Raw genomic sequence first — 14,229 nt, forward strand, 5'->3', positions numbered from 1 at the left:
TTCTTTCTGACTAATGTCTTGAACTTCAGCCTACTCTTCATCACTACTATATTGTGATCCTGGGTACGCCTTACAATCCAGTATCTGATTTCGGAATCTCTGTCTGACCATGATGTAATCTAATTGAAATCTTCCCGTATCTCCCGGCCTTTTCCAAGTATACCTCCTCCTCTTGTGATTCTTGAACAGGGTATTCGCTATTACTAGCTGAAACTTGTTACAGAACTCAATTAGTCTTTCTCCTCCTTCATTCATTGTCCCAAGCCAATATTCTCCTGTAACCTTTTCTTCTACTCCTTCCCCTACAACTGCATTCCAGTCGCCCATGACTATTAGATTTTCGTCCCCCTTTACATATTGCATTACACTTTCAATATCCTCATACACTTTCTCTATCTGTTCATCTTCAGCTTGCGACGTCGGCATGTACACCTGAACTATCTTTGTCGGTGTTGGTCTGCTGTCGATTCTGATTAGAACAACCCGGTCACTGAACTGATCACAGTAACACACCCTCTGCCCTACCTTCCTATTCATAACGAATCCTACACCTGTTATACCATTTTCTGCTGCTGTTGATATTACCCGATACTCATCTGACCAGAAATCCTTGTCTTCCTTCCACATGACTCCACTGACCCCTACTATATCTAGACTGAGCCTTTGCATTTCCCTTTTCAGATTTTCTAGTTTCCCTGCCACGTTCAAGCTTCTGACATTCCACGCCCCGACTCGTAGGACGTTATCCTTTCGTTCATTATTGAATCTTTTTCTCATGGTAACCTCCCCCTTGGCAGTCCCCTCCCGGAGATGCGAATGAGGGACTATTCCGGAATATTTTGCCATTGGAGAGATCATCATGACACTTCTTCAAATACAGGCCACATGTCCTGTGGATACACGTTACGTGTCTTTAATGCAGTGGTTTCCATTGCCTTCTGCATCCTCATGTAGTTGATCATTGCTGATTCTTCCGCCTTTAGGGGCAATTTCCACCCCTAGGACAAGAGGGTGCCCTGAACCTCTAACCGCTCCTCCGCCCTCTTTGACAAGGCGGTTGACAGAATGAGGCTGACTTCTTATGCCGGAAGTCTTCGTCCGCCAATGCTGATTATTTATCAAAATTTAGGCAGAGGCGGGGATCGATCCCGGGAACGTAGACGTTTTAATTATGAATCAAAGACGCTACCCCTAGACCACGGGGTAATAGCGAAGTTAAATATTGTTAAGTCCCATAGTGCTCTGAGCCATCTGAACCATTTTTGAACCTTGGAGACTTTTTGGTACAAGAAATGTAGCTGATATTTTGTCCCAAACACAGCATACGGTTTTCTACATTTAGAATCAGCAGTATCCGCCCTAAGAATTCCTTCAAATATTTGACACTAGCTATGGTTGAAATTCATTTAAGTAATTATTTCGTATATCCTTGAAACACTCTTGAAGTCATTTGCACTTGTATTTTCCTGAAATGTCTTGTTTAAGTTGGCGAAAATGACCTCAAAGCTTCAGCACATCTTGTTATTTGTTCGATTTTGAATATCACTATTATGTTGGATCTTACGTTCTTAACGACCTATTATTACAGCTTTATTTGTGTGTCTGTCAACCCGGTTTCATAACGGCCCTTGTACCACAGAAATGTTGTAGTTCCATGCATTTTTTGTATCCAAACTACCTGATCAATTACGTCCGTGTATGCTTTTATCAAATTGCCGGAGGCGACATCAAATCTAATGACGCTGTTCTTTCCTGCAACAACTGTACCGTGGACTCTTATTTTAAGAGCTATGTATGCATAGTTGCACTGTCTTAATCTGTAGGAGGCTCCACGCATGTCTCCTTCGCTAGTGAAGATTACTGTAAGGGTAAATAATTTAGAGCACTCTTCCAGTACGACAATGTCTGAAGACTAATCTACGCCTCATATAATTCATAACAATAGAGACGTACGCCGGGAGAATATGGTTGCCGTTCTGGCTCCGTAAACATATCAGGTCTGCAGCCGGAACATCTCGTCATCGGGACACAATATTTCGGCGGTCCACCTGGCCGCCATTTTCAGGTGAGTAGGCCGTCGCACTATAGCGCAGAAACTGAAATCGAACACACCGTGGCGGCTCCGTTGTACACCGACCGCGGGTCCACGGCGCGTGCTCGAAAGTAACTGTCCTGATGCGACAGGCACAACAGCGCACCAGAGGTTAAAGCTCGCGGAAACGATGTATCGATATCAAACACTATTAGCAGTTTTTTGCAGACCGAGACAGGGACTGTTGTTTCTCAATGTCATACAGAACAGGGTTCCAGCACTTACTTAAAGGATACCCCTTATCTCTCTTAATAACATTGTTAGGTAGCTAGATTTCACTGGCTTCTTTCGCTACACACTGACGCAAGGTGTAAGGGATCCATAGGCCCTTACTGTAACTTTGCACTTGGCACAGGTCGATAGGACAAACAATCGATTGTGACGTGCAGAGAGAGCGAGTGTCGAGATGCGCCAGTGTGGTTGGCGGGTGTAGTGTGTGTGTGAAGGCCATTGTTGAAATACAGGGCTTTAACGGAGAAGGGTGTTGCCATCGCCGTGGTTAGACCCCTATGTAATAGATTAATACCGGGAAAGTGAAGAAGTATCATTACGAAAGTGATCAATGACGTTACTAGTGCCGATATTTGGTTTCGCGTCTACCGCGCCGGCCTAACCTTGGATTGCAGTGTGGGATGCAGTGATGGATTAGCGTGTGACGATAATGGAAAATGATGAAAGCCTGTGCTGAGATTAACCGTAATTAGATATGTATGACGAAGGCAGTGGGTATCTCCTTTATTGTGTTTTGAGAAGAATATAAGTTCGTAATTAGTAAAAATGGCTCTGAGCACTATGCGACTTAACTTCTGAGGTCATCAGTCGCCTAGAACTTAGAACTAATTAAACCTAACTAACCTAAGGACATCACACACATCCATGCCCGAGGCAGGATTCGAACCTGCGACCATAGAGGTCGCTCGGTTCCAGACTGCAGCGCCCAGAACCGCACGGCCACTTCGGCCGGCTCGTAATTAGTAAAACTGTGTTGGTGTTCCTCATTACCAGACATTCAGTATTATAGTATTGAGCAGAACGAACTGGAAAGTAGCAACTTCCGTAGCAGTCAATTCCGATTACCAGCCCCATTAGGTTCACGGTCGTGTTAATAATAAATATTGGACTGCTATTCGATCAGATCAGGTCGGGATAATAAACGGAGGTGTTACAAAGGCAACCACTTGTGTCTCATCGTACAACATTTTATGTCCTTCCGTAAGACAATGTTGCGCCACCGCATATTTTTCTGGATGAAATAAACGCGTGTGTCGATGATGCTCCACGCAACGAACCTGGACCGTACGAATTGTTTGTCCAATATAGACTTTCCGCAATGGCAGAGAATCTTGTAGTCTCCGGGCTTTCTCAAACCTAAATCATACTTCACTGAGCCCAACAAGGCTCTGGTCTTCGCTGGCGGACGGAATACACTTTTAATATTAAATTTCTTTAAAATTCTACCTATTTTTGGAGATAGGCTCCCAGCAACGCCGTTAGTAGACAATCTTCGAAGTTTCAGCGGATTTATTCTCAGTCTACAATAACGGATGATGACACCCGTCGACATGTTGTGATCAATCTCACAACCAAACAATTGGACGATGGTAGTCCGGCAGTACTGGAAAAGGAACTGAATAGTGCCCCTACACCCAGGAATGTTCCCATTACGGAATTGATTTCCGCCGTTGAACGAGCTGTGTCCAGGTTTCCATACAATCTAGCTGATGAGGTTGGGCTAGAGGTCTCTCATACGTTGCGTCGGGTGCCGCCTCTTATGTAACATCTCCTCGTTTGAAAGAGCCGCGATCCGTCCCATCAGAGAAGACCAGGCTGTAGTAATTCTTCCAGCAGACAAGGGCAATGCAACGGTTCTTCTTTCGCGGGACGATTATGTGGATAAAACGGATCTTTTGCTTGCAGACTCGGCATAACGAAGATTGAAGAACGATCCAGCTGAACGTATTAAACGCAAAACGCTTTCACTTTTGAAGAAGAGTTCATTATCTGACGAGTTTATACGGTTTACCTCAGGTACACAAGCAAGGAGTACCCCTTCGGCCTATTGTCAGCTATTTGGGCGCTCCCACTTAGCCAAGATTTTAGCGTTCATTCTCAGTCCCTATTTCGGAAATTGCGAACACCATATTTCCAATTCACTGGTTTTTATTTAGCATTTGAAGTCTTTGTGTCTCAGTCCCACGGATTTGCTCCTTAGTTTTGATGTTGTGTCTCTGTTTACCAGAGTTCCTCTTGAAGATTCATTGCAGTTGATTGGTGAAAAATTGTACGAACGAACAATTAAGCTTTGTCGCCATGTGCTGACGTCGACGTATCCTTTGTTTACTGAAAAATACTTTGTACAAACTGACGTAGTGGTTATGGGGAGTCCATTATCCCCCAAAGTCGCCAATTTGTTTCAAGGAAGATTTCGAGGACATGGCGCTGAAGACGGCAATCTTAAACCAACTAGCTGCTGGAGATACGTTGACGATACGTTTATGGTATGGCCACATGGGAGGTATGATCTAATTCGTGTCCTAGATCATTTTAATTACCTACATCTCAATATTAAGTTCAAGATGGAAGTGGAAAAGGATGGAAAACTTCCGTTTTTAACATGTCTTGGTCTACAGGAGGGATGATGGGACATTAGGACATAGTGTTTATCGTAAGCCCACACATACGGATCCACATCATCTTGCTTCAACCATCGTACCAACGCAACGGGGTCCTAAGTACATTCCTAAAAACAGCTTACACCATCTTAGATGCAGATAGTTTGATACAAGAAATGGACCATTTAAAAGCTGTCTTCAAACAGAATGGTTATACTGACAGTCAGATCCATCGTGCTCTACAGATTGGACCTTCCAGGGAACCAATGGAAGCTACAAGCAAATCGGTGGCATTCCTACGTTTTGCGAAGAGCATATCTCAAAAATAGGTAGAATTTTACAGAAGTTTAATATTAAAAGTGTTGTGTTGGCAGAAGAGCCAACACCGTGTTACGAGAGGAGGCCGAAATGCACGCGTTTTAGCTGACGCAGGCTGGCGTGAAAAGGGAAGAACTGTACTGAGGTGAGGTCTGGAACATGACAAGGAATGATAATTCAGAAAGCGGACATAATTAGTTTGATACTTAACTTTAATCCATTAATAATGAACGTCGCTCTTGACGGTAGATGAGTCACAATATTATTTGTTCACAATACATTCTTTAAGAATATGGCACCTTGCTAGGTGCCGGCCGGTGTGGCCGAGCGGTTCTAGGCGCTTCAGTCTGGAACAGCGCGACCGCTACGGTCGCAGGTTCGAATCCTGCCTCGGACATGGATGTGTGTATTGTCCTTAGGTTAGTTAGGTTTAAGTAGTTCTAAGTTCTAGTGGACTGATGACCTCAGATGTTAAGTCCCATAGTGCTCAGAGACATTTGAACCTCCTTGCTAGGTCGTAGCAAATGACATAGCTGAAGGGTATGCTAAACTGACGTCTCTGCAAATGAGAGCGTATGTAAACAGGGAACCATCGCTAGCAAAGTCGACTGTACAACTGGGGCGAGTGCTAGGGAGTCTCTCTAGAGTAGACCTGCCGTGTGGCGGCGCTCGGTCTGCAATGACTGATAGTGGCGACACATGGGTCCGACGTAAACCAACGGACCGCGGCCGATTTAAAGGCTACCACCTAGCAAGTGTGGTGTCTGGCGGTGACACCACAAAAAGTGTATTCCGTTCGCCAGCGAAGACCAGAGCCTTGTTTGGCTCACTAAAGGATTATTTAGGTTTGAGAAAGTCCGAAGTCTACATGATTCCCTGCCATTGCGGAAAGTCTATATTAGACAAAGAATTCGTTCGGTCCAGGATCGTTGCGTGGAGCATCATCGCTACATGCGTATATTTCAGCCAGAAATATCTGCTGTGGGGGAACATTGTCTTACGGAAGGACATAAAATGATGTACGATGAGACACAAGTGGTTGCCCCTGCGTCACGGTACTCGGACTGTGCAGTGAAAGAAGCCATTGAATTCCAGTTATCTAACAATATTATTAAAAGAGGTAAGAGGTATCCTTTAAGTAAGTGTTGGAAACTTTTCTGTTTGACATTAAGAAAGAGCTGTAATTGTCTCGGTCTTGAAATACTGTCAATAGTGTGTGATACCGATTTATCGTTTCCAGGAGCTTTCACCACTGGTGCACTGTTGTGCCTGTCGCTAGAGGGCAGTTACTTTCGCCCACGCGCGGTGGACTCACAGTACGAACGAGCCGCCGCCGTGTGATGGATTTCAGTTTCGGCGATATAGTGCGACGGTCTACTTACCTAAAACTGGCGGCCAGGTGGAAGGCCAAAATATTGTCTCCAGATGACGAGATGTTCCGGATGGAGACCGTATATGAATACAAAGACATATGGTTGTCATTGGTAAAGACAGATGCTGTTGACTGTCATGGAGGGTGTGCTAAATCGGTGCACGAATGATATATGTGTAATATTACCGTTGATGAAGCTAACAGGTTGATTTCAAAAGAGGCAATTTTTTGAATCATCAATCCTCTGACTGGTTTGATGCAGCCCGGCACGAATTCCTCTCCTGTGCTAACCACTTCATCTCAGAGTGGCACTTGCAACCTACGTCCTCAACTGTTTGCTGGATGTATTCCTATCTCTGTCTTCCTATCCAGTTTTCACAGTCTACAACTCCTTCTAGTACCATGGAAGTCAGTCCCTGATGTCTTAACAGCTGTCCGATCATCCTGTCCCTTCTCCTTGTCAATGTTTCCCACATATTCCTTTCCTATCTGACTGCGCACAACCTCCTCATTCCTTACCTTATCGGTTTCAAAATCCGTCAGGAGCACCATGTAACAAATGCTTCCATTCTCTTCTCTTCTGGTCATGCTACAAATCATGTTCATTACCACACAACCCTTTGCTCCAAACGTACCTTCTCAGAAATTTCTTCTCAAAATAGGGCCTATGTTTGATACTACTAGCCTTTTCTTGGCCACGAATGCCCTTTTTGCCATTGCTAGTCCGCTTTTGGTATCCTTGCTCCATCTGTCACTGGTTACTTTGATACTCACATACTATGAATCCTTAACTTCAACTACTTCGTGACTATCAATCCTGCTGTTAAATTTATCCACTGTCTCCTCTGCATTTAGTAGTGAAATTTCCGTTGCAGTCTTAATATTGCCATAATTGCTCTTAATGTCACCAAAGGTTATTTTGACTTTCCTGTACGATGAGTCAGTCCTTCCAGCAATCATGTCTTTTTCGATTTATTCACATTTTACATGCAGCCATTTCGTCTTAACTTCTCTGCACTTCTTGTTTATATCATTCCTCAGCAATTTGTACTTCTGTAATAGTTAATTTTATTAACACATTTGTCTAAAAATTTTTCTACTTCTTTCTACCATCGATCAACTGAAGTATTTTTTCTGTTACCCATGTTTTCTTCGCAGTTACCTTCCTTGTACCTGTGATTTTCTTTCCAACTTCTGCGATTGCCATTTTTAGATATGACTATTCCTTTTCAACTGTACTGCCCCCTGTGGTATTCGTTATTGATTTATCTATAGCCTTCGAGAAGTTTAAGCGAAGCTCGTCATTCTTTATTACTTCCGCAGCCCACATCTTTCTGTATTAATTCTTCCTGACTAATTTCTTAAACTTCAGCATATCTATGTCTGCTCCTGGCTACAACTTACAATCCAGTAACTGATTGCGAAATCTTTGTCTGACCATGATGGAATCTAACTGAAATCTTTCCGTATCACCCGGCCAACTCCTAGTATACCTCCTCCTCTTCTAATTCTTCAACAGAACACTCGCTATTACTAGCTGAATTTTATGACAGAACTCCATTAGCCTTCCTTCTCTCTCATTCATTCCTATATTCTCCTGTGATCTTTTCTTCTACTCCTTCCTCTGGAGCTGCATTCCAGTCCCCCTATTAGATTTTCATCTCCCTTTAGGTACTCTATTACCCTTCCAATATCCACATATATTTTCTCTATCTGTTCATCTTAAGCTTGCGACGTCAGCATGTATACCTGAACTCTTGTTCTCGGTGTTGGTTTGCTGTAGATTCTGATAAGAACAACCCTATCACTGAACTGTTCACAGTAACACACACTGTGTCCTTCCATCCTATTTGTAGTTAATCATACTCAAGTTATACCACTTTCTGCTGCTGCTAATATTACCCATTACTCATCTGACCAGAAATCCTTGTCGTCTTTCCATTTCACTTCCCTGGCCACAACATTTACCTTTTCTCATTTTCTAGCTTCTCTACTACGTTCAAGTTTCTGGCATTCCACGCCCCGAGCTCATTTTCTAGCTTCGCTACGACGTTCGAGTTTCTGACACTCCACGCTCCGAGCTCGTAGAACGTTATCCTTTCGTTGATTATTCAATATTTTTCTCTTGGTCATCTCCCCTTTTGCAGTCCTGTCTCGGAGATACGAATGAGGTACTATTCGGGAAGCTTTTGCCAATGGAGAGATGATCGTGACACTTTTGCAATTACAGGCCACATGTCCTGTGGATACGTGTTATGTGTCTGTAATTCACTGATATTCATTGTCTTCTGCATCCTCAGGGCCGTTGATTTTTGTCGATTGTTCCTCCCTTACGAGGATTTCCAATCCCAAGCACAAGAGCGTGCTCTGAACCTCTGTCCACGCATCCGCCTGCTTTCACAAGGCCGTTGGCAGAATAAGAGAGACTTCTTATGCTAGAAGTCGTCGGTCGCCAATAATGATTATTAATGAAAATTAAGCGGTGGTGGGTTTCGAACTTGGGACTGAAGACTAATCGAAGACGCTACCCCTAGACCACGGATACAGAAAAAGTATCGAGTACTGTTAACAGTGGTTCATATAAAGTGGTTATCCGTTATGACAACATTACTGTCGTTGCACAAACATAATATTTTTAGTGCTGATTAATCATGAACTACTACGCCGAAAACGAATAACCGCAAAATACAGATAAGTAATTCAGCTATTTGAGAATTGTATCCGGATCCTCCTTGATCAGTGTTGACGTTTACTCACAGTAATATGAAATTGTAGTTTATTACTTCGTTTTATGATGTCAGAACTTGCTTTATTATTGTTCTTGAACCATACCTAAGTGTAACCATCCTTCTAACGATCAACAATGCAGTTGGAACTCAAAATTCTGGATAAAGGAAACCTTGTTGTTAAAAACACTGCAGTGATTAGAGGTTATTAGCAGTTCCGAAAGGTAAACAGCTTATCTGCATGCTACAAGACTGTTCAGAGAATAGTGTTGTAACTGCTGCCTGTCGGCTACGAAGGCAAATATTATTTCAGGCCTTTAATTGAAAAAAATTTCAAAAAAATGTTCGTTTGGAGCACAGAATGGTATGGCAGTCAATCACATGCAATGGGGAAACCGGAACAATAGCAATTGCGAATTCTGAAAATTAATTTGACTTGTAAGATAAGGAGAAACGAGATTCTGTGCAGAATTGGCGAAAAAAGTAACATATGGAAAACACTGGCTAGAAAATGGGACAGGATGATACGACATATGTTAAGCTATCAGGGAATAGCTCCTATGGTACTAAAGGAAGCAGTGGAGTGTAAAGGCTGTTTGGGAAGACTGAGATAGGAAAACATCCAGCAAATAACTGAGGATGTAGGTTGGAAGGCTACTCTAAGATGAAGAGAGGAATTCAAGGCGGGCCACATGAAATCAGCCATATAACTGATAGATCAAAATAATTAAAATTATTTCAACCGACTGGCTTTTGTCTAATCACTATTTACGCAACTCTGACAAGAGGTTCAGTCTATCCAATTTTGCGAGTACTAATGACCAAAGTAAGTGTTTGTAAAGAAACTGCAGTTATTTTAACAGTGATTTTTAAAGCTTCAGTTCAATTAAAAGTGGGCAGTACAAGGCGCAACTTACTTGTCACTTAAGAAATTGTTATAATACATGTCACCGATATTGTACAAGTTTCAAATTTCTTAAAATTTCTGTCAGGTGTGCTCAGAACAGAGAAGGTTAGCTCTGGGCTGGTGTACCGTCGATACAAAGTATGCCAGGGCAGGAAGCGCGCATTACCACACAACTTCTGAGAGAGAAAGGCAGTAAGGCAATCGTTATAGTGCTATAAAACTAGGTAGTATGAAGTAATATTTCGTAACTTCAGTGTCAGAACTCCACCGTAAAGTCAGTCCTAGACGAAAGATTCGAGTTCGGTGAACCTGGCTGATTATTGTATTACCACAGTGAGGCAAGGAGCGCCGATAGGACCCATAAACGAGGGTAGATTTGTTCATCCACCCAGAACCACCCCGTCATAAGTACAGGCTTTGCCTCTTGATTAATGAGAGTTTCCGAGACATTCAGTCGTGCTGCCATTCTGTCCGTGTTTCTAGAGCTAAAGAAAATTACAGTCTGTTGAACTTCAGTGAAACTGCGAAAGGCTGATTGATGATGATCTGCCTGACTTCGACAACTAGATGCAGCCACTCTGATGCACATCATGGATCAGAAGACTGGTGCGACTATGGATAATCGTGGCTGATCTGCAAGCTCTCATCTCCATCTTATCCAGATGTGATGCATTCGTGTAGCCTCGTGGTCGACTCGTAAACGTTTGCTGCAAGTCTTGGTCGATCCGTGATGGATGACCAAGGCCTATTCTTTATGACAACCGTCATTCTGGGCTAGAGTCAGTCATCCTCACCTGAGCTGCCTACGAGAGCACTGAGGTGGGAACCGCATAGTATCGCAGAGCATCTGGGTAGGTAACGCCATCCCCTCCCCCCGCTGATACTAGCACAGCATATGGTTGTGGCTCATATTCCTGCGGGGCAACATGACGGACTCTTGATGCGGTGTCATCTTCATGGTACACACTTACCCCTGGCCACTGTTACTCTGTTAACTCAACAAAAGGAACAGATATTCTTATAGATACCACTGTGTGACCGACACCTTCAAGCGTAAACTGAACCTTTCACTATCATCCAATGCCCGGCCTCTTGCTGACAATGCAATCCCAGACGCCCAGGTTGCAACACAGCAGACTGAGGTGACCAAAATTATGGGATACCTCGTAACGCCTTATCGCACCTACTTTTGCCTGGCATATTGCAGCGTATCCGCTTGGCATGGACTCCCAAGTTGACCCCTCAAAAACAACGAGCCATACTGCCTCTATAGCCGTCCATAATTGCGAAAGTTTTGCTGGTGCAGGATTTTGTACCATAACTGACCACTTGGTTGAGTCCCGTAAATGTTCTATGGGACTCATGTCGGGCGATCTGGGTGGTCAAATCATTCGCTCGAAATGTTCAGAATATTCTTCAAACCAGGCACGAACAATTGTGGCCTGGTGATATGGTAAAATGGCATTCGTACATGTTCCATCGTAGTTCCGCTACATGAAGTCTATGAATAGCATCAAACGAGCTCCAAGTAGTCGAACATAACCATTTCCAGTCATTCTTTGCTTCAGTTGGAACACAATACTATGGAGCCCATGCCGTTATCGAACAACATCTTGTAAAGTGCCTTGTTGACAACTTGTCCATGGCTTCATGGAATTTGGGCCACACTAACTCTACAATCATCTCTTACCTACTGAAATCGGGTCTCATCTGACCTAGCCACAGTTTTCCAGTCCTTTAGAACCCAATCACTATGGTAACGAGCCCAGGAGAGGCGCTGCAGCCTATGTCTGTTAACAAAGGCATTCGCGTCAGTCGTCTGCAGCGATAGCCCCTTAACACCAAATCTCACCGCTCTGTCCTAACGGATACGTGCGTCATACGTCTCATTGTGATTTATACAGTTATCTCACACAGTGTTGCTTATCTATTATCAATGACAACTCTACGCAAAAATCACTGCTCTCGGCTGCTAAGTGAAGGCAATCGGCAGCTGCGTTGTCTTTGGTGAGACGTAATACCTGAAGGTTGGTTTTCTCAGTACACTCTTGACACTTTGGACCTTGGAATATTGAATTCCCTAACGATTTACGAAGTGGAATGACCCAAGCGTCCAGCTCGAACTAGCATTCTGCGTTCAGTGTCTGTTAACTCCCGTCGTGTGGCCACAATCAGGTCGGAAGGCTTTTCATATCTCACCTGAGTGCAAATGACAGCTCTGGCAATGTGCTGCCCTTTTATACATTGTGTATGCGATACTACCGCTGTTTGTGTGTTTTTATATCGCTATCCCATGATTCTGTATTCTCATTCTATAACATTTGAATATCTATAAATCTTTCCGCCATCTACAGAGCATCATCAATGATGATACTGGCTGAGACTAGACGGTTTATCCTGTTACCGATAACTATTTCTACGAGGGTGAGTCAAATGAAAACTTTAAATTTGTAATAACAAATCGAAATTTCGCGCCGTTATCCTGTAAGTTGGTAATCATGCTACAAACAGGGTGCGACATACCGTCGCAGTATCAGTATAAAGATGGCCACCCCACTTGCGACGTGCACCACGGAAGATCAGCGTTCTGTTATTCGGTTTTTGCGTAGTGAAGGTGTGAAACCTTTTGGAATTCATCGACGAATGAACGTTCAGTACGGTGATGCATGTTTGTCACAGCAGCAAGTCTACGAATGTAGTAGGAAGTTCGCAAATGGTGTGACTCAAGTGGAAGATACTCCTCGTCCTAATTCAGACACAACAATTTGTGACTCCACAGAACATTGCAGCAGTTGAAGCCATACTGAAGGAAAACCGCAGAGTGACACTGAATGACAATGCAGCATGTTTACAGATTAGTCATGGGTCAGCGCACCGCATTGTGCATGATGTGCTCCAGTTTCACAAAGTGTCTGCAAGATGGGTGCCATGGAAGCTGATTCCTGAAATCAGAGAATGACATGTTGATGCTTGTTCGGCGCTTTGAACGAGAAGGTGATGGCTTCCTTGCAAGAATCGTTACTGGGGACGAAACCTGGGTTCACTTCCACCAACCGGAAACGAAGAGAGCGAGCGAGGAGTGGCACCATTCCTCATCACCAAAACCAAAGGAGTTTCGAACAGAACCATCAGCAGGGAAGGTTGTGCTGACTCTCTTTTGAGACGAAAAATGCGTCATTTAGGAGCATTACATGCCTAGAGGGACCACTGTCACCAGTGCATAATACACAGATCTCCTAAAAAATCATCTGCGGCCTGCAGTCAAATGAAAACAACGTGGATTGCTGTCAGCAGGTGTCCGTTTGCAACATGACAATGCAAGGCCCCACACTGCCGGTACAACAGTTGCAACAATCACAGACCTGCATTTTGAGTGTCTTCGTCATCCACCATACTCGCCAGACCTTGCCCCATGTGACTTCCATATTTTTGGACCACTCACAGACGCAGTGGGAGGACAAAAGTTCCGTTCTGATGGACAGGTACGCCACGCAGTGCATAAGTGGTTGCACGAACTACCAAAACGAATTTTTCTAAATGAATTTAGGCACTTTGTAAGCGCTGGAGAACTTGCATTGAGCGTGGGGGTGATTATGTTGAAATTTGATACAGCTTTGTACCACTTTTGCACAATGAATAATATTTTAAAAAATATTTAAGGTTTCCATTTGACTCGCCCTCGTAACTAGGACAAATACTGTGCTCATGTTAAAAGAGCAGTGTCTATTTCCTTACGAAATTTATTACTGTTGAATGTTTCGAAGATGAATTGATAAATCTAACACCGCTGTGAAAAAATTGATTTTTTTTTTAAGCTGGAGCAGTAAATTCGATTCATGTAGAGCTCTGTATGAACGTTTCACGTGGATGTAGCTTTGAAGTTGATTATTAGTATTCGTATGAAGCGCCTAGTATGACATTGGGTATGAGGTGAAGAAATACGTATTTTGGTTAGATATTATTTCTTTTCAAATGCCAACTAGTTTGCAAATTAATCTCCATATGCTGACTTTAGTTTAGCATTTAATGCTCTTTATTCTGAATTAATGACTTCCAAAGTGTACGTGAAAGAACCACAGTTCTAATGTGGCCTCTTTTAATAATTTAGCTTTATCATGTACTAACGCCATTATTGCAGAAGATGAATGTCCACTAATAGGTCCATCTTGCCGGCATTTCAACTCCACGAGTCCACCACAGCC

Source organism: Schistocerca nitens, chromosome 7, assembly GCF_023898315.1.
Source record: "Schistocerca nitens isolate TAMUIC-IGC-003100 chromosome 7, iqSchNite1.1, whole genome shotgun sequence".
Taxonomy (NCBI): Eukaryota; Metazoa; Arthropoda; class Insecta; order Orthoptera; family Acrididae; genus Schistocerca; species Schistocerca nitens.